The 21,671-nt window shown below is 44.1% G+C and overlaps 1 long non-coding RNA gene across 1 annotated transcript; it reads right to left on the bottom strand.

Annotated features, from left to right (window-relative positions):
• Positions 1-10,058: 10,058 nt before the first annotated feature.
• Positions 10,059-21,355, bottom strand: LOC136645489 (uncharacterized). Its single transcript, XR_010794140.1, has 4 exons — positions 21,183-21,355; positions 20,025-20,241; positions 15,344-15,506; positions 10,059-10,842 (listed from the first exon to the last, which is right to left on the bottom strand). It is a non-coding gene; the product is annotated as an uncharacterized lncRNA (long non-coding RNA).
• Positions 21,356-21,671: the final 316 nt, after the last annotated feature.

Raw genomic sequence — 21,671 nt, 5'->3', positions numbered from 1 at the left:
TTTTTCTGTTCTACCAATCTTTATCTGTTCTTGGAAATGTCCATTCCTAGTTCCACTTGAAGGGAGTTCTCATGAAAGTTCCTACTGGCCAGTGAAGGCATCCATCTTGATGCACAAGCTTTCAAAACACAGCAACTATTTAAAATAATAAAATTGTAATCAATAATAAAAATCCATTAAAAATCAATGGAAATGGAAGCAGCAGTAAACAATAGCATTCCCAGGCCATAACCTCAAGCAGTCCACTGTCTAACATTGTTACTGCTCAGTCACCATTTAATAAATTTTTAAAAACAAGGAAGTTGTTACCTGTTGAAAAAACTACTTCAGGGAAGGAAGTAGGTCTGTTTTGTCTAGGTAAGTGTTCTGCATTCGGGATGCGGTATGGGGAAAATACTGGGAAAATATGGGGAAAATACTTCCCCTGGGAACTGGGGATAAGAATAGGCCCTCGGTTTGGCTGTACTTGTCGTAAGAGGCGACTAAACAGCCACCGGGTAGATGGGACTCGTCAGCCTAGGAAGGCAGCTCATTTGAGAGAAGGAAAACTCTGATCCCAAACCTCCACTGCCTTGTGGCTGCATCCAGTTATGGAAAAGGTTTCAGGAGTCAACCTCGAGGCAAAATCCAGAGCTGGAGTCCCTGAGGCAGTTCATGGCTGAGCTCAGTCACGTTCTGGCAACTCCTGCGACGCCGCTGGAACCAACCGTATTGGCCTCTGCCTTTCCATTGGACCATTTCAGCGACGTGGAGAGGGGGGATTTGCTGCATGGGTAACAGCCTATCCTCCATACCTACTCTACCCAGGCTACGCGCACTGGAGAGGACACTCTGTTCCAGAACCACCATTCAGAGCATGACACCATAGTCTTCCGAGACTGAAGGATGCCAACAAGAATGGGGAAAAGGTTAATCAACTTAATAAAAGAGGAAAGTAAAATAATAATTGTCATGTAGCAAAGTGTTGTAGACTAAAATCAATTGAAAAACAAGTAGCTAGTGATCTTGGGGAGAGAAAAATCCAGTGATAAAGAGCTTTGAGATTGCAGCCAATGTGTAACTGTCCACCACAACACCAAGGTGAACTCAATTTGAATCCCTGAAGGAGTAACAAGGGAATAAGCCCGCCTCCAGGTAACATGCAGATGTGTTCATGAGGACAAAATTTAGGTAGGTACTCTTCTCAGAGGTTCAGGGCGGCCACTAATAGCCCAACTACCCAGTGCTGATGCAGCCATGCCAACGGGACACACTCTGCATTCTGTGATGGTGGAAAGTCACAGTGGCCTCCTCTGGGAGGAAAGGGAACATTGTTACCCTCAGGGTTGCATTGCAATTTCCAATGGTGCTGGAAAGTTTGTTAGGACTGGCCTGTTAACACTTCTTGAAGTCAGGATAGATTGGAGACCTAGATACAGAGAATTACCTGGCTTTTCACTTCTTGTGTGGAAGCATTCCATTTCACTGTGGGCTCTGATGCATCCAAACAAGAGTCTGTTGAGGACTACCTCTCCTGTACCACATACTTAGAATCAGGAAGGGAGGGCAATTTCCTCAAACCCAAAGCTTAATGCACATAACCTACTTTGAGAAATTCTTGTTCAGGGACGTGAATACAGGCAGGAGAGTGGGCTCTTCAGGTGGAAAAGACATATGAAGTGACAGAAAGTAGGGTGAAGTACAACCCAGCAGCTGTCTGCACTACAGAAGAGAGATGAGTTACAATTCCTGTGCATTTCCTTTTCTACAGTTGGTGGTGGGGATCGTATTATTCTTGTGCCTGGGCTCCAAATACATCTAATCCAGCCCTGCCAAGACACAGCAGATATATTTTCAGATTGTCAAACTGGAGGAGCACAGGGCACCTTTAAATCTATTTGTTGTGCTAACGCCCATTTGAAGTTTAGACTACTTGAGAATTCAATGGTTATTACAACAGATAAATTGTGTCAAGTGCCTTTAAGTTATAGTTTCGGCTGAAAAAGAAAGTTTTACTCTTACAGTTCTGAATACCACTGAATCAGACATCCTGGAACTCCACCAGTTGGAGGCCAGAGCCCCTTGGAGCAGGTAGGCGCGCCACTGGATGGCTGGGTTGGGGCAGGGCAGTGGAGGCATTATGGGTGGGGTATGGGGAGGAGGGCAGATCAGGCCTGGGGTGGGGACAGGGACAGCAAAGGAGGACTCCCTCATATCCTATCTCCCCTCCCGAGCCTGAAAGCCTGACATGGGCTTGCATGATTTGCACCAGCTCTAGAGCTGGCATGGCTCCAAGTAGCCCCATAGAGGTTGCCTGGGCTTTACCCGGTGTAAGGGGACCTCCAGCAGCCAAAATTCCCATGCTGGATGTGGTGGAGGCTGCACTGATTTTAATGCACCACAATGCAGGAATTTGGTTAGGATTAGGCTGTAAGAGATCGCCATCTCTCGACCTGATCATGCCTATGTAATACACCATGTAAAAACTTGTAACATTTTTCCTTATCCAAGGAATTGTTCTGACAAATCTGTTGCTAAAACAATTAAAAGGGAGACATGTGCAAGTATTCTAGGGCAGATCTATCCAAGGAAATGTGCCTTACCAACAGTTTTTGGCTTATCTGATACTCTCTGTCTTTAAAGTGTTCTTAAAAAAATCAGTCGATGTCCATAGCTTCATGAGCACTGGAATTCCTTGTGGGAAAAAATCACTGGGAGACAACAGACGGCAATGCGCTGTACATCCATCTCATTAATAAGCAAGAAGCAAACTGTTAAAAAAACTTTCTCCAAGCTGTATCTCCCTAAGCAGGCACCAAAAGAATGTTAATGTTCAACACCGTGCATTGACAGACTGCAGAAGCCTCTGGTTGCTACCACCGAATATCCTCGATGAAGAAAGAACTGCTACGTGCTGAACAAATGCTATGTATTTAAACAACAAAAAAAAAACCCCACTCAACCCAAACTTAAAATGTACATCTGCTGCTGAAGCTAGACACAGTAGATTCTCCACAGGCCCAGTCTGGAAATGCTAATGTGGGCAAGATGTTCATGACTAAATAAAAATGCACCAGGGTCGTGCATCCTATTAAAGTCAGTATTTTTAAAACTGCTTGCTTAAAACATTTACCTTGACATCGTAAATTATATTTAATACCAGAGCCACCTCTTGTGAAGTCAACCTCTATTTGAAACAACTGTATCTGATGTGTGATTGATTTTTTTTTATTTGCACAAAAAATATGAAGCAAAATCAAATTTCAGCCCATTTAAAATTTATGCTTGCAGAGACAACCTTTGGCAAGATGCAATATTAGATGTGCATTACTGTTAGAGGCGATCTTACAGGTACCTTGTTTAGAGTCCTTCATCAGATAACCTTAGATCCCCACTTGCACTTTTCATTTAAGTTAGCTGAATTAAAAATATATATATAGCATATTTGGTGCATCTTTTGAAGTGAATTGATGTTTCCTATACTTGCCTGATATCAGCTTTATTTCTTGCTGAATTGATTGTACAGTGGGGGGAAAAAACCATCGTAATTTGAAATTCATATATATTGCAATGCTTTGCATAGTTACACAAAAATAACAGCTCAATTCTAACAGCCTAATTCTATCCAGCCCAGGCTCCAGCAGTGCCAAACTGACTGCCACTGAATCCTGTGAGTGCCAGGCTAGTGCCGGGAGTCTCCTCCGGTGAAGGGAGCATTTGCTCCCTTTCCCCAGGTATTGCTGCCGTGGCACCAATGGGTCTCCTCGACTCTGCATCTGCCTTCAAGCAGACACACAGTCAAGGAGGTCTGTGTCAGGCTGCCCAGCCCAGGAGTGAGGTTAGGCTGCTGCCAACTCTGCTCCCCTCCTGGGGCCGATCTTCCACTCCCCCTGTCCAGTTCCACCCTCCCCCTCACACTCTCCTGGCCCCCAAACACCTCACCACCAGATGGCAGCGGAACTTTCTGCCAGCTGCTCCTTCCGCATCCTCTTCCGGTGCTGAGGCCAGTGCTGACTGGCTCAGGCCCAACTCCAGTGGCTGCTCCTTGCTGGGTGCTCCAGACGTGCCTTATGGCACATTTGCGACACCTGGAGCTAGTGGTACTACTGGTGCAGAGTCCGATAAGATCAGGCCCTAAATCTCCCCGTAATTCGCTCATGGTTAAAATTTCTGGGTATACCAGCCATAAAATTCCAAAATAACTAATGATGTTTGATGAATTAAAAACAATGTTTTGTCTTACAGTTGCTGTAGACATCATCAGGCATCCAAAGGCAAAATTCCACCATTCTAAGAATGGTGTAATGGTGTTTGCCTTTGGATGCCTGATTATGCTTACAGTAAGATGAAACATTGTTTTTAATTCATCAAACATCATTAGTTGTTTTGGAATTTTAAGACCGGTATACCCAGAGATTTTTAACTATGGAGTGCTGTTGCCTCCGGCTATGATAACACAGGCCAACACACATATTGCTTCCTTAAACATTACACCAATTCCTGGGTATATTTGGGCTGCCGATTCGAAAAATGGCATCCATTTTGCCCTATCATGTCTAGTTTTGGAGACACGGCATAGCCTCTTTAGCAAATGGTTCAAGCAGGTTCCTCATGAGGAAGCTGCTTGAACCATTCACTAATAAGGCTATATTATATCTTCAAAACTAGACGTGATAGGGCAAAACAGATGACATTTTTTGAATCGGCACCCCAAATTCATATCAAACCACCATAAAGTTTGGGGAAAACTTTTCTGACCCTCAATTTTGTAGGCCTGTGATTTGAGAACTCTCCCATAATTCCCCCATAAATCCCCCCACTGATGCAGCCCCACCAATGGAGCGCATGTTGTGTCCTCTGGAGGGAGGGGCAATCTGGAGGCCTCCTCACGACAACCCTCTGCTGCCCCAAAGGGACTCTTCAGATCTGCGCCAACTATTTTGCTGGCATATGTCTGTGGAGAATAAGGGAGAGGGAACAGGGTTAGGAACTGGCATATGCCAGTGCTGCCAGGATCCATCTGATCCCATTCTGCCCTGCCCCTTCCTGTCCAGAAATTCCCCCATTCCTCCCACTTCTCACCCCATTCCACCCACCTTGCCTGCAAGAAGTAGCTGGCAATGGCAGCAGGCTTCCAGCACAGCATATTGCCATACGGCCATTTACAACAGCAGAATTGTATACACTATCTTAATGGACAGCTAGTCCTAGTAAGTCTTGTGCTGTTAGGGTCATTGATCTCAGAAGGGCTTACTCCCAAGTAAGGGCCCAAAACTATCCAGTTTTTCAGTGCCTGTGTAGCCATGCCAATGGGGTATGCACTGCATCCTGTGGCAGGGAGGCAGTCACAGAGGCCTCCTCAAGATAAGGGAATGTTTGTTGCCTTACCTCAGAGTCCCATTGTGGCTGCACCTGTGCTGGAAAGTTGGATAGGATTGGGCTCTACGTGTATGAAAAATTGAAGAGAAACAACGTGATCCTACCATGTTTACGTACTTAGAAGTAGATCCCCCAGAGTGCATAAGCACAATCTATCACAAAGTGGTCCTGTGCAGCTCCCATTAAAATGAATAGGAATGGAGTAAGACCGTTTCTTGCACAGGAGTCCTTCCTGATGGATGGTGCCCTTTGATATTTTCAAGGTTGTAACCGTACAGACATAATCTTCAGACTTCTGAATAATAATTATTGCTATTGCCTACCTTCTCCAGTTATTTAACCTTTCCTCCCTCTTCTGTTTTTTTATCCCAATTCATTGGATCAGATCATAGTTCATATAAACCAGGAGTTAGTCTTGATTTTTAAATGTAATTTAAATGACTGAATTATTAGAGTATGTGCGTTTTTGCTGACATCTCCATAACTACAAGGAATAGTGGCTTGGATCATGTTCCAAACCCATGACTGCGCAGGTCAGCACCAAATCATGACTAGCAGTGAGACAAATATTGGTTGGGATTCTATCCTGGGGTCAAAATGGACATCTATTACATCTTTACTTATGGGTGGGTGAATTTGATTTGGATGAATAACCATCTGATTCTGTTGTTACGTGTGCCTCTACTTTTCTGTAGCCTCTTCTGTGATCTGTCTCCTTCTGTGTGTCATTTGGCTGAACAATCATCACACCTTGGACAGAATTGTGTCCAACTGTTGCATTCTTAAGCATCTCTGTATGCATTTCAATAGTCTGTCACTTATTGTTAATTCAATTGATAGGTGATAGCAGATTGGAGAGTCCACACAGAATTGACAAGGAATAAGTATAATTGAAACATCTTGCATTTAATAAAAGATTCCCCCCCCCCCAAAAAAAAACCATGTTAAAAGGCTTAAAAAGAAGAAGAAATGAGAGGGAGAAGCAAACATGCATTTAATGGCATGTCTGTTTTAACCCTAACAATAATTCCCTTCAAAGAAAAAAGTACAAGAAGGTTCGATAGAAGTAAAAACATAGAGGCAAGATGAATTGTCATCCCTTGACCTCTGCAAATCAGAGTAGTATTACTATGAATTATTTATTCTTAGTTTGCTAAGGTAGTTCAGAAGTCAATGGCTGCATGTAGTAACAAGTTCTTCATTGACTAAAAAATGTGGAATAGCCAAAGATTCTCATTGTTCCTGGTTCTCAACCTATAATAATCGTGATTTGTTACATACCAGTGGTGTGCCAGTACATCAAGATGTGATTTTTCAGTGATAACAAAATAAAAACACATAACACCACTTTCTGCACTTCTCTTTAAAAAAAAAAAAAAAAAAGCACACCCTGAAATTTGAAAACAAACCAGAATTGTGCAAAAAAATAAATAATGGGTAGGACTGCTGGGTGCATGGGTGATGCCTATGTCAGCTGCATCTGCTGACACAAATAACACCTATATCACCTACCTAGTACACTTTTAAAGCAATTATCATTTATAATTATATTTTATAAAAATACTCTCTTGCAATTAAAAATCCTAGAACAATGCTGTAGTGACATCGCAGAAGATATTACTGAGGAGATAGGGTGTGGTGTCCACAGTGCCCCTTGCTCTAAGTAAATGCAGTGTTAAAGCCCAGATGGTAGCTAGAGGAGTGCTGCACAGCTGCAGCCACTAGAAGCTAAAGTGAACCTGGGAGCATATAAACAGTACCTGGAGGAACTAGTGGTGTGGGTTGTAGGAGGAGTGTAGGTTGCAGGTATGGGACAGACTTTGGAATCTGACCTTGGACTGTGACTCAGCTTATTGGCTCTGGACTCTGACTTGGCCACTTTTGTTGATTGGACTGGGAACTGACTCTGACTTTTGCTTGCTGTACTGGTGAGTCAACCAAGGGAAACTAATCAGCCTTAAGCGGGCACGAGGCCCAGTGGGGAGGAGCTGTGACAAGACAACTGCTTTCTGCGTTTTTCCTCCTTGGGGAAAAAATGAAATCTGAAAAAATAAAAACTCTCCTAATATGCCATAGGGAAGACAAATGTTTATATTCCTTATATCTGTATTAAATGAGTATTATATTTGAAAGCACTTGGTATGTGGTGTTTACTGCAGCTGCACTGACTCACTGGCAGGTCAGCCCAGGAGGCCTATCTTTTAGGTTGACTGAAACAGTGACTTTGATAAGTAGGTTGGGGGCAGCAAACTACTGGGGTTGCAACCTGGTCCTGCCCCCCCACCTCCCCCAAACTACCACCTGCTGAGCTACTGAGCTACTGCACTCAGCCACTGACTCATCTCCTTCCAGCTCTGCTGCTACAGTCTTTTTGTGAGCACTTTTCTGAGCATTTGGGGAAAGGGAAACTGCTTTTTCCGATTCTTGTATGGTAACTGAGTGGGAAGTATGCTGAGAGCTGAGAGTTTCCATTCTCAGGATCCTTCAGTAGGATGCTTTACAAGAAGCGGCAGCAGCTGAAGTGGAGATGGTGGAGGAAAACAATGATGACGTGTACGTTGGCGCATGTGTGCATGCTTGCTGGTGCAAGTTACGGTGGTTGATCAGAGTGGAGATCAAGACAGGGATTTGATCCTAGGACAGAAGTGGGTGGAGTAAGTACTGTCCACAAGCAGACATAGGCAGCAGTAGTGTCTGTGAGATCCGGAGCCTCTGTGCCAGGTGCAACATGTCTCGTGGGACCAAACAAATTTATGCTAGCAAAATAGCTACTGGAGATCTGAGTAGGGCTAGGGAGTGGCAAACGAGGCCAAAAAAACTTTATTTACTTATCTCTCCCAGGCTGTCTGGTCCCCTACCAGCATGCCACACATGCTGCATCAGTAACACTGCATGCTGCAGGCCAGTCCTGAATAGGTTTGGGAGAGATAACCCTGGGAGAGAAAACCCATTTGCAGGGCCATTTGCAGCCCTCAGGGACCCCCAATCTGGTCCGCAAAGAGCCATCAGCCTCCAATGAGCTTCTGGCCTGCCAGAGACTTACTGGAGCCTCGCTGGCCTGACACAATTGCTCAACGCAAGGTGCAGCAGGCTGAGTTTTCTCTCCTCTGCTTGCTGCTTCATGTCTGTGAAGCAGCAGCAAAGGAAAGGCCAGCCTCACTTTGTGCAAGGCTTTTTATAGGCCTTGAGCTATCACAAGACCTTCAGGTCTCACTTTGCTCAAGGCCTAAAAGAGGCCTTGCGCAAAGCGAGGCCAGCCTTTCCTTACTGCCGCTGCTGCTCCACTGCTGCCACCAGTGCACCTTCAGCCATGGCTTCCCGCCACCGCTGCCTTGTGCCCCGAATAAAGGGGCTAAGCGGGACTGTGAGAGCAGCAGGGGTGAGACCTCCACCGTGGCCACCGTTTTGGGCTCTGTGCGGCTTTGCACTTTCTGGGGACGCCCACGTGCTCGCCATTTCGCCACCTGATTGTGAGTCTGATTGTGCCCTATGCATCATTGTCTCTGAACAATTTATGTCTCCAAGTGTTTTGTGCTTTTTCCTGGGCATTATTAATTATGTAAATTTATTCAAATTTTAAATGTAAATTAATTCTTTTTTTCCCCAACCCCTGACTCAATGTCAGAGAGATGATGTGGCCCTCCTGCCAAAAAGTTTGGACGCCCCTGGCCTAGGCAAAAAATATAATTGGAATTAGAATAGAAAGTTCTGTGCCATGGGAGGGAGGTAGATCCATGGAGCTCCACCAGATCCAAGCAATTCGCATGGGGCTCAGCGCCCTACGCGAACGCCTTTACCACCGACCTTTTGGTCAGCGGTAAAGTGAGTAGCCCCATCGCCGGGCTGCTTCCCTTACCCGGGAGAAGGAGACAAAAGTCCCCTTTTCCTGAGGTGCCTCCTGCGGTAGCCTAAGGTGCACAGGATCCGGCGGTAGCCGTTCTCGTGCCACCAAGGCTGGGCGCCCCAGGCAGCTCAGGATTGGGCTGTTAGTTGGGTATAATATTTTTATCTTATGACAGTTCTCACACTTGCTGAGTTACGATGATCTCACAAGATCTAAGATGGTGGTGCCCAAATCTTGTGAGGTCTCCTGAGATCCAATGTTGCAGTGCCTGGGAGAACAGATAGGAGGGACCACCAGGCACATACTACAGCACCCCTGAGATTGGCCCATGATACCCTAAGGTACTGAGATGAGCACTTAGGGAATACCTGTCTTATGGAATGAGAGCTGCTGCTGTGTGGGTCCTAATGCCGTGAAGGTGACATTGAAACCAGACACTCATTGAAAGAGCAGCTCATATTCAGACCAGAAGTAATAACTCACTTTCAAGGATGCACCATTTGGAATAGATGTTTTCCACATAGCCTGAAGTATCTAGTTGACCTGTATAGCTCAGGAAAGAAAATGTGCAGGTGTAGCTCCCATGCCATTATACAGACTCTGTGCATCAGGGGCCTCCATTTTGACTTGTATAGCTTTAGTGAAGCACTACAGCTTTCATCTTCAACAGTTAGTGATGCCCCAGGGTGACTGAATGATGGCAAAGCAGCACAACAAATATCTATTACTATAAACTCTGTTTACAACATCTTTGAAGAACCTTGAAAAAGATAGCAATATGGATTAGCTTTTGTGTTGTTTTTTCTATACTGGTAATAAAATTTATCATGAGGCCTTTAATTATCTCACTTTCCATTTCTTTTATTATCTTTGTCATGCCAACGTTTTCGAATAATTCACACCCATCGGCTTCCTCCAAGCTACCCTGCAGAGAGCAGAAGACTTTGCAAACCGTCTTTTCCACTTTGCGATGGAGCTTGTAAAAAACACATCTATGCAGGAGGAGCTCTGTTAACGAAAGAAAGGTGATAAGCAAGTATGTTATAAAGTTCTCAGGCACTGGGCCATATATTGTACTTTGATAAATTTGTGTTACGGCACAAGGCCGCTTGACTACAAAACTCCACAACTGTCAAAAGATGAGCCAATATTTCTTTGCACTGTATTCATGATATGACAGAGAACGAGAAGATTGTATACCATGACAAATGCTTAATGCTTCCAGCTTGCCTGTTATTTTCTCAGTAATCCTCCACATCCAAAATAAGAAATAGTATTGAAACTGCCTGGGAGGTCAAGATGGAAAATGAGTCATGAATGTCAAGAGAAGCAAGCTACCCATGTAAAGCAAAAATAGAGCCTTCAACTTTTTGATGCAACTTTCATTACTGCCTCAGGATTCCAAGGGCTTGCTTATCCAGACTATCAGCAGCACTTCAACGGTATTTCAGACTTTGCCAATAATACCATAACTCCCCATTCATAGTCAGTAGCATAGCATCTGATCTACTACTTGCAATGGTTGGTTGTGTCTGCAGGTAATGATAACTTTGATGTGATGAAAAACTAATCGGGCACAACAGGTAAGAAAGTGCATTCTGTCAAGTCTGCTTGCCAGTCCTGAGAGTCCATATGAGAATCTTAAAAAGAAAAAAAAGACATTTTAAATAACGACAAAATGAGTAATTATTGCACATTCTGAAATATTGACCATGCTCTAGCAAGTAAATTACTGGATGTAAAGCTTTTCTGCAGGATTGGGAAGTGTGTAGCAAGTCAACACAGAGCTGGAAGGTAGCAATATTTCACCTGCCTATCTTGCCACCCAGGCAAGCCACCCAGGCCATGCCATCTCTATGGGATTTTCTGACACCAAGTCAAGCCCATTACATATGGGTCTGCTAATGCATATATGCAGATATGGGTCTGATAACTTTTGCACGAGCAGAAGAAAACAGGCAAGGGAAATTCTCTGCTCATTCCTCTCTGCACATCTCCTTGAATACCCCCTTCAGAGAGTCAGCTAGCAGAGGTGGTATGAGCTATGGGAAGGCATGGGGGTGGGGGTGGGGGAATGAGATCAGGCACCTTCTGATCTACCCATAAAAGTGGCCTCTGCCCAACTTTCAGCAGAGCTGCTGAGAGCTAGCATTGGGCCCGGAGCAAATGTCTGATTGCTCCCCCCCCCCCAAATGCATTGGGGTAATAGAAGTGCATTGAAAGTGGATTAAAACTGTAGTGAAAATGCAGCCTGGGATAGGTTGAGGTGCCCACATTTATTTTGTAATACATTTGTACTATATAGTTGTTTTGTCATGGCCCAACCCCTCCCCTCCAGAAACCCAGTGCCCAGGAATTTTGCTCCCCTGCTCCCCTCTCCTCAGGCCTGATTTTCAGCCATTGCCCCTTTTTCCTACAGGCTTCCTGTCCCATTCCATTCCCTTCTCAAGGTTTCCTGAGCCCTGACTTCCAGGAGATGCTTTTCAGGGTGCAGGGGGCTGCTGTGGAAAGGTGGGAAGTTCTCTTGCACAAGCTTCCTTCTTTTTGTGTGCCTCTGAATACCAACCATCAACCATATCCCTTAAAATCTGTGAACAATTAATAATAATAATAATAATAATAATAATAATAATAATAATAATAATATTAATTTATATCCCGCCTTTTTGCCCCATGGGCACACAAGGCAGCTTACAACAATTAAAAATACAAAAATAGGAATTAAAAACAATAATTAAAACAGTTGCACATAATTAACAAAATCTCAAACAAGTCCTGTGGATTCTAATATAAATGAGAAAAAAGAGAAAGAAAGCCAGCCAGCCTGTCAGCAATTAAAAGCTTTTTGAAATAAAAAGGTCTTCAGTCCACGCCGAAATATTAACAAAGAGGGAGCAGTTCTCAATTCTAAGGGAAGGGTATTCCAGAGTTCGGGGGCCACCACCGAGAAGGCCCTCTTCCTGACTGCCACCCCTCTCACCTCTCTTGGTGGCGGCACAGTCAAAAGGGCCCCCCCAGATGATCTAAGAGTACAGGCAGGATTATAAGGAAGGAGTCGGTCCCTCAAATACCCCGGGCCCGAGCCGTAAAAGGCTTTAAAAGTCAAAACGTGCACCTTGAATTGGGCCCGGAACAGAACCGGCAGCGTAGTCGCCGAAGCAACAGCTCGGCAGAGTCAAACCGACGTGCCCCAGCAACCACACAAGCAGCCGCGTTCTGTACTAGTTGTAATTTCCGGACCGTCTTCAAGGGCAGCCCCACGTACAGTGCATTGCAATAATCTAATCTAGATGTCACTAGGGCATGGGTTACTGTGGCCAGGTCCACGCAGCTCAGGTACAGTTGCAGCTGGCGAATCAGCTGAAGCTGAGCAAAGGCTCCCCTGGCCACTGCCACTGCCTGGGACTCCAGATGCAGCTGTGGATCCAGGAGAACCCCCAAGCTGCGGACCTGCTCCTTCAGAGGGAGTCCTGAAGACAGAGGGAAGACAGAGGGAAGTCCTGAAGACAGAGGGAGTCCTGAAGAGGGAGTGCCGAACTTCAGAGGGAGTGCCGAACTTGGGATTTCCGAACCCAGAGCGCCTCTGTCTTATCCGGATTTAATTTCAGCTTGTTCGCCCACATCCAGCCCCTAACCGCCTCCAGACAGCGATCCAGGACCCCAACCACCTCCTCAGAATCAGGGGGAAAGGAGAGATAAAACTGGGTGTCATCAGCATACTGATGGCACCCCACTCCAAACCCCCGGATGACCTTTCCCAGCGGCTTCATGTAGATGTTAAAGAGCATGGGGGAAAAGATGGACCCTTGCAGCACCCCAAACCTAAGAGGTCGAGGCGCCGAACAAGCATCCCCCAGCACCACCTTCTGGGATCTGTCAGCCAGGAAGGAGCGGAACCACTTCAAAACAGTGCCTTCAAGCCCCAACCCGGCCAACCGACCCAGGACACCATGGTTAATGGTGTCGAAAGCCGCCGAGAGGTCCAGCATGACTAACAGGGTCGCACTTCCCCTGTCCATTCCCTGGCCAAGGTCATCCACCAAGGCGACCAAGGCAGTCTCCGTCCTGAACCCTGGCCTGAAGCCAGATTGAAATGGGTCCAGATGATCCGTTTCCTCCTCCTCTGAAGCTGGGACACCACCACCCGCTCAATCACCTTGCCCAGAAATGGGATATTCAAGACTGGCCAAAAGTTGTTTAAATTAATGGGATCCAGGGAGGGCTTCTTCAAGAGGGGGTGAACCATCACCTGCTTCAAGGCTGGCGGGAGCACCCCCTCCCTCAGAGATGAGTTCACCACCCTCCCCGTCCACTCGGCCAGCCCTTCCCGGGCAGTCCTAATTAGCCATGCTGGGGCAAGGGTCAAATATATGCATGGCAAAAATATGCCATGTTTTGAGCCTGTGCATATTCAGCTCTGTCTGCATAGGCATAAGGCACAGGTTATTGTCCAAAACATGGAGACAAGGTGATCCCAAGATCTGGTCATGCAAGTGAAGTGGGCGGATATGAGCCTACTGAGCTCAGATATGATCTCATACAATCTCACTGATCTCACTCATATACAGTTTTATCACTTTATACCCAAATGTGTGCAGAAACACATTTATGTGTATGTAAAGATATTAGCCGGTTTACAGAATTAATTGAACTCTGGTGCCAAAAACAGGAAAAGAAAAACATGTGCATAAAGTTGTATGTATGTATGTATGTATGTATGTATGTATGTATGTATGTATGTATGTATGTATGTTTTGGCTTTTGTTCATTTTTTATCCTCTGAAGAATTTATATTCAAACAGAGTGATTCTAATTTTTGCTTTAAAAGTTAAACAAAATCCATTTTCCTTGTATTTTTCATTCAGCGTTCGCTGATCAAGTCAATTATTCATTAAGGAAACTTTATTTTGAGCACTATGTGTCAGTTGCAGAAACTGAGTTTATGAATTTTGTTTTGTAAAAGATAGGTGAAAAATGTTTTGATGCTTTCACGTTAGTGGGCTGTCATACAATATGTTAAAGAGTTTGGCTTGCAACACAAATGAACTGTTAGAAGAAAGAGGGAGATGTCTGCAAAGCAACATAGTGAAGCATTGTCTTTTTGGCATGATAGAATGTGAGCCAACTGTTGTATGTTAAGGAAATGCATAGCTCAAATTTATAAGACTGAAATTATGAAAGGATGCTTCCAAAGAATCAAGCATATGGCAACTACAACCCATTTCCAATTGTCTTTTGAAGTTTTAATATCAATTCATGCTATTAACATACTATGGTCTATTTTTAACTTGTTCTAGAAAGCTTTTTTTTGTAAGCAAGCAACCATATTGGAGACTGAAATATGTCATAAGGAGTATGGTAAATCCCGTCTCCTGAAGTGTTTTTGCTTTACTTTCTCTTTTGAAGTTTCATATTCTGGATTTTTTTTTTCCTCACCCATAGAAAAATCAAAAAGAAAATCTTTTTTGCCGGGGGGGGGGGGGGGGGAGGAGCCCAATCTACAAAAAGTTAAACATTTATAAATTCCAACAATTGCAGTTGGAAATCATTAAGCATGTTTAACTTTTCCATTCAGGGAAATTGGACTTAAAAGTGCTTCACTTAGACTGGATCAGGACTTCAGTGTTTGAAATTTCTGTGCAGGGAGGAATACACGAAGTCTGCAGTTGGTTTTTTTAAGGGGCAGTTCATACTAGCAGGGCTGCCAGATCTCCCCAAATTCAGAGCCCAATCCTGGGCTCAGTGCCGCGGCTTTGTGCCACCGCATACTGTAGCAAATGTGCCATAAAGTTACCGCCTAAGCTAGCCCAGGCGCTGGCTGGTGCTGGACTAGTGCCGGGCTAGTGTAGCTAGCACCCAGCCTCTGCAGCTTGGTGGTCTCATGGTAAGCGGGCGGGGAGGGGGTGGGGAGGAGATGTTCTGGGGAGGAGGGAGGCCACTGGGGGTGCAGAGAGGGTGGGGGAGGTGTGACAGGGAGGCAGGGGTGGGGGGCAGACGGGGGGCATGCCGGGAAAGGGAGGGCGGTGGGTCCATGGAGCTCCACTCCACCAGATCCAAGGCACTTGTGCCCTACACGAGCGCCTTTACCACCGAACTTTTGGTTGGCATTAAAGTGAGTAGCCCTATTGTGGGGCTGCTTACCTTACCCAGGAGAAGGGGATGAAAGTTCCCTTCTCCCGAGGTGCTGCCTGCAGTAGCTCGGGGCATGCAGGATCCAGCAGCAGCCGTTCTCGGTGCTGCCAAGGCTGGGCGCCCGGGCAGCTCAGGATTGGGCTGCCCATCAGCAGGTCTGTTCAGGTCACTCCTATACAGAAAACACAAAATGTACAGAAACAAGTAATACATAGGAACCAGGACTTGATTGTGTTTACAGGAGAGGGACAAGTTGTGGCCCACGAGCTGCCACTTGCCCATCCCTCTGAAAGAAAAGATCTTCTATGTATTTTTCCACTCATTTGAACCCACTGCTTCTTTTCCTTTCCTCTATGTATAAAAACAATTATTTTCTCTTAATGGGACACCTCTAGACTAGGCGGGTTTAAGAATTATAGACTTAACCAATCAAAGTTCTCAGCTTTATTTCTTACTTATGAACCTAAATATTCTCTCTGTGGAATTTTGAATTATATGGCAGGTTGCCCAAAGGAACCTCTCATATGAAATAAACATACCCAGGTAGTCTGATAAGAGTCTCAGCTGGGAATCATTTGTCACACCCTACAGTGACTCTAATCCGCTCTTGTCAAATACTTCCCACTCTTTGGGCAATTACTGCATGTATTTTTCATCCTATTTGACTAACAATAATAGGTAGTACCAGTTGTTAAATGGTGGGACTATTTTTCATACACAGTAGATGTCAAAATGCAGTCCTGGTGGTTAATTGTAGAACCTTCCATTTGAGTTGATTCTATGCACTAATATGTACCTTTTCCACCAACCCTAGAGAGTGAATCTCGGTCTTAATACACTCTTTGTCTCTTTTTTGACACTTTGAGCATCTTCTTCTTGAATTACAAAAACAAAAATGATACTATCTCTGGGGGGTAGGAAACAGATTGGAACATCTGTCTTTTGATCTAACTTTGCAACTTGGTGAGCCATCCCTACTTGTTAAATTTGTAGAATTGCTAATAAAACCAAATGGTGGTAATTTAGATGGAACAAGCATATCAATCACTGTGGAATGGGCTCAGAGCTCTATATTCAGGCAGAATAATTAAACAGAATTATGAGACTAATGCACGAAAAACTGAAAAACTAGTTACCCCAAAAAAATATTCCACAGAGAGAAGCATTTTCTTTCATTTGTCAAGCTGAAGACAATGACATGAGCTAGACTTTCAAAAGTTCTGCTGAAGTCAGTTCAAATACAGTCTTTGATGGGAAATCAAAATGTGGAGTAACGGCAATGTACATAAATCTTAGGAATCAAGGCTTTTCAAATGTATACTTATGTACATAAGAACAGCCCCATTGGATCAGGCCATAGGCCCATCTAGTCCAGCTTCCTGTATCTAGGCCCATCTAGTCCAGCAGCCCACCAAATGCCCCAGGGAGCACACCAGATAACAAGAGACCTCATCCTGGTGCCCTCCCTTGCATTCTGACGTAGCCCATTTCTGAAATCAGGAGTTTGCACATACACATCATGGCTTGTAACTCATAATGGATTTTTCCTCCAGAAACCTGTCCAATCTCCTTTTAAAGGCATCCAGGCCAGATGCCATCACCACATCCTGTGGCAAGGAGTTCCACAGACCAACCGCATGCTGAGTAAAGAAATATTTTCTTTTGTCTGTCCTAACCCTCCCAACACTCAATTTTAGTGGATGTCTCCTGGTTCTGGTGTTATGTGAGAGTGTAAAGAGCATCTCTCTATCCACTTTATCCTTCCCATGCATAATTTTGTATGTCTCAATCATGTCCCCCCTCAGGCGTCTCTTTTCTAGGCTGAAGAGGCCCAAACGCCGTAGCCTTTTCTCATAAGGAAGGTGCCCCAGCCCAGAAATTATCTTAGTTGCTCTCTTTTGCACCTTTTCCATTTCCGCTATGTCTTTTTTGAGATGCGGCAACCAGAACTGGACACAATACTCCAGGTGTGGCCTTACCATCGATTTGTACAATGGAATTATAATATTAGCCTTTTTGTTCTCAATACCTTTTCTAATAATCCCAAGCATAGAATTGGACTTCTTCACTGCCGCCGCACATTGGGTCGACACTTTCATCGACCTGTCCACCACCACCCCAAGATCTCTCTCCTGATCTGTCACAGACAGCTCAGAACCCATCAGCCTATACGTGAAGTTTTGATTTTTTGCCCCAATGTGCATGATCTTACACTTACTTACATTGAACCGCATCTGCCATTTTGCTGCCCATTCTGCCAGTCTGGAGAGATCCTTCTGGAGTTCCTCACAATCCCTTCTGGTCTTCACCACTCAGAAAAGTTTGGTGTCATCTGCAAACTTTGCCACCTCACTGCTCAACTCTGTCTCCAGGTCATTTATGAAGAGGTTGAAAAGCACCGGTCCCAGGACAGATCCTTGGGGCACACCGCTTTTCAACTCTCTCCATTGTGAAAATGGCCCATTGACACCAACTCTCTGTTTCCTGGTCTTCAACCAGTTCTCAATCCAGGAAAGGACCTGTCCTCTAATTCCCTGACTGTGGAGTTTTTTCAGTAGCCTTTGGTGAGGGACTGTGTCAAACGCCTTCTGAAAGTCCAGATATATAATGTCTATGGGTTCTCCTGCATCCACATGCCTGATCACCTTTTCAAAGAATTCTATAAGGTTCGTGAGGCAAGACTTACCCTTACAGAAGCCATGTTGATTCTCCCTCAGCAAGGCCTGTTCTTCTATGTGTTTTGAGATTCTATCTTTGATGAGGCATTCCACCATCTTACCCGGTATAGATGTTAGGCTGACTGGCCTATAGTTTCCCGGGTCCCCCCCTCTTTCCCTTTTTAAAGATCGGTGTGACATTTCCTATCCTCTAATCTTTTGGCACCATGGCCGTTTTGAGGGACAAGCTGCATATCTTAGTCAAGAGATCAGCAACTTCATTCTTCAATTCCTTAATAACTCTTGGGTGGATGCCATCAGGGCCCGGTGACTTATTGATCTTTAATTTATCAATGAGGTCTGAAACATCTTCTCTTTTAACCTCTATCTGACTTAGTTCCTTGGTCAGGAGGGGCTGCTCGGGCAGCGGTATCTGCCCGAGGTCTTCTGCCATGAAGACAGATGCAAAGAATTCATTTAGCATGTGTGCGTGTGTGCGTGCGTGTGTGTGTATGCACACACAGAAAGGGGGAATTCCATGCAATGTGCAGCTATGTGTTGTTTAGAGAGACATTTGTAAATATTCATATTTTCTCTTCATTTTCATGTGGAAACTACTACAAGAGAAAATAAAAATGGGCACCCACAAATGCCTTCCTAAACAACACATATCAACGTCAGGGTTGTGTGTTGTGGGGGTGGCCTACTGCCTCAGCTCTGCATGCTCAAGCACTCACAACCCACATGCTCCAGTCACTGTTCAGAGCTCAACGTTAGAAGGACTCCAGTGGGACAGTTTTGTCTGACCTGCCGCTCCCACACCACGTGTTCCTGATCTACACATGATATCCCCCCATCTAGATTGAAATACTGGAAGACACACAAAAAGAAAAGAATAAACCCTATCCCAATGACAATACCATTCTTCAACCAATTAAAACACTACTACCCAATCAAATTTTCAGCATTTTTACAACTGTTCCAAACCAATTTTTTGTTGCCTAATATTATCTCTGTGCCCTCATCTATACAGGTTATTTATAACCTAATAAAAGGTTACTGCTTTCTCATAAAAGTTCCTGTTGTTTATGCCTTCCCAAAATGTTCAAAAACAACAAAGCCCATTCATTAATACCTTATCAAACATCCTTTCTTCAAACTTCTGTTTCAGGGATGTTCTTATTTTTTATTATTTGGGGCCATAATTATTATACTTCCTGAAATTAATAAATTACCTGCAATATCTTTGTTATACCCTCCTTTAGATTTCCCAAACGTAACATTTGTGGGGTTACTGGAATTTCATAAGCAATGATCTCTGCAATAATTTCCTTATGATTCTACAGCACTACCAGATATGGATAATATGTGCAGTACTTTTTTGGAGAAAGGGAATCTTTTCAAAAGATCTCTTTAGGGAAAAAAAACTGCAACAAAAAATGTGTCTCAATACACATCTCAGCTGTAAGGATTTTTGAATTCAAGTGGTTAAAACACTAGTATTTATCAGCTACTCCAGGGTGCCAAAAACACTATCTGGATTTGAGAGTTGAGATTCTTCAGAAATAACTAGCTGTAAATCTGAACCAGAAAATTAGTTTGAGGCAAAAGGTAAAAGCATATTAACAATAGGTAAAGGTGAGAGAAAATTGTTTTATTTTTTCACAGATTTCAGTGTGTTCCAAAGCTAGAAGTGCAGGAAGTGGTGTTATGTGTTTTTATTCAAAGTTTACTATACAATTATATATTATAATCGCTTCAACAGTGTACAAGGTAGGTGATATAAGTGGTATAGTGTCAGTAGGTGCAATCATTTATTACCCACGCAGTAATAAGTTATTACTGCACCCATTAAATAATACATAAAAACCAAATAAAACAGTTTTTTGTTTGTTATGCAGATTTTTTTTTTACAAAAATGAGATGTACAGAAAGGAGTGTTATGTGTTTTATTTTGTTGTCGTCATTTTCTCTCACCTCTAACAATAGGATTTAACTATAGTGAATGCAGAAATTGTTTGAGAATTACTAACTTGTTCTAGGACATTAATGTGACCCTTATCAGGTCTGCATAAAGTTGTGAAGACTTGCACTAAGTTCTGGTTTTCCAGAGTAGTGAGAGCCTTTAATTTGCAGTGATTGATAATCAACTTATTGACTGCTGGAGATGGAGTCAAAGGTTTTCTTCCTCTAATGCAGGGGTATCCAAGCTTTTTGGCAAGTGGGCCACATCATCTCTCTGACACTGTGCTGGGGGAAAAAAAAGAATTTATTTACATTTCAAATTTGAATAAATTTACATAAATGAATATATTGGAAATGGAACTTATATGAATAAATGAAGGTCTTGCAATAGTTCAAGGCCTATAAAAGGCCTTGCACAAAACAAGGCTGACCTTTCCTTTGCTGCCGCTGTTGCATCACAGACGTGAAACAGGAAGCAGTAGAGGGAGCCCTTGTCCCAAAGCTCACGCAATAGGTCGAACTGTCGCCCTCACACAAGTCTCCGGAGGGACAGAGTCTCATTGGAGACTGGGCTCCCTGCAGGCTGGATTGGGAGTCCCTAAGGGCTCCAAGTGGCCCCCAGGCCGGGGTTTGGGCACCCTGCTCTAATGGAAGATGTCTGTTGCTTTTTAGATTCTACTGATTATTTGCGGAAAATGTTCAAGGGATATAACTACTGTTCTATACACAAATAAAACAAGCACATATGGATTAGTGCTGAGTGAGAACAAGTGGTAGAGGAAGGCAGAACATCCCATGATAATATGTTGAATCTTTGGTCTAATAATGGCTTGTCATCCATTTCTATATGTATACTTACTTTTTCTCTATTGTACATATCTTGTGAACAGACAAGTGAAACAAATAAATAAAATGTCTATAATTTTAGAGGTTGACCAGCCCAGTCCTAAAGGCACTGCTGTGGCAGCCACCATTCGTCTCCTTAAGGGAAGGAGACTTTCATCCCCATTTCCTGGGGAAAGCCCCAAGTCCCACAGTGGGGCTTCTTAAGTCTGCGCTGGCTATGTTGCTGGTGCAGGCTTGAGTGACTTTATGGACCTTTTGGCCTGACACATTCAGGATCCAGCGGAGTAGAGCTCCACAGATCCCACCCCCCTGGTCCCAGTTCTTCCCTCCTGTTCCACCCTCTCCCTGCCTCCCCCCCCCCCAACCCTGATACTGCTTACCATGGCTGGTGTTGCTGGCCCTCCGAGCGACGCTGAGGCTCTGCTGACTGGTGCTGGCCCAGCAATGGGAACCTCTCCTCTCTGGGTGCCGCAGATATGCCTTATGGCACCTTTGTGACACCCAGTGCTGGCAGTACGCTCGTACACAGGCCAGGCTCAGTTGTATTTTAATTCACCTTTACAGCATGACATTATGTCAACATTCACAACAACTACACACATGTATACACTTGAAAAGCAATTGTGCTAAAATATTAACACAACATTGTCCATTCCAAATGGAAATGTTCTTTATATTAAATGTTATAAAGTGGCAGGCAATGCGACACTCAACATTTTACACAAAAATGTTTCTAAGCTTCAAAGACAAACAGTTACAATAAAAAATGATCACATTTAATCTTCAGAATAAATATATTTGATTTTAATTGCTTCGATAATGGCCAAGCAAGTACATCAGGCTCATCTCTTTCTAGGCATAATGAAAGG

The sequence above is a fragment of the Tiliqua scincoides genome, chromosome 3, assembly GCF_035046505.1.
Source record: "Tiliqua scincoides isolate rTilSci1 chromosome 3, rTilSci1.hap2, whole genome shotgun sequence".
Lineage (NCBI taxonomy): Eukaryota > Metazoa > Chordata > Lepidosauria > Squamata > Scincidae > Tiliqua > Tiliqua scincoides.
This window is presented reverse-complemented; position numbering and strand designations above follow the sequence as displayed.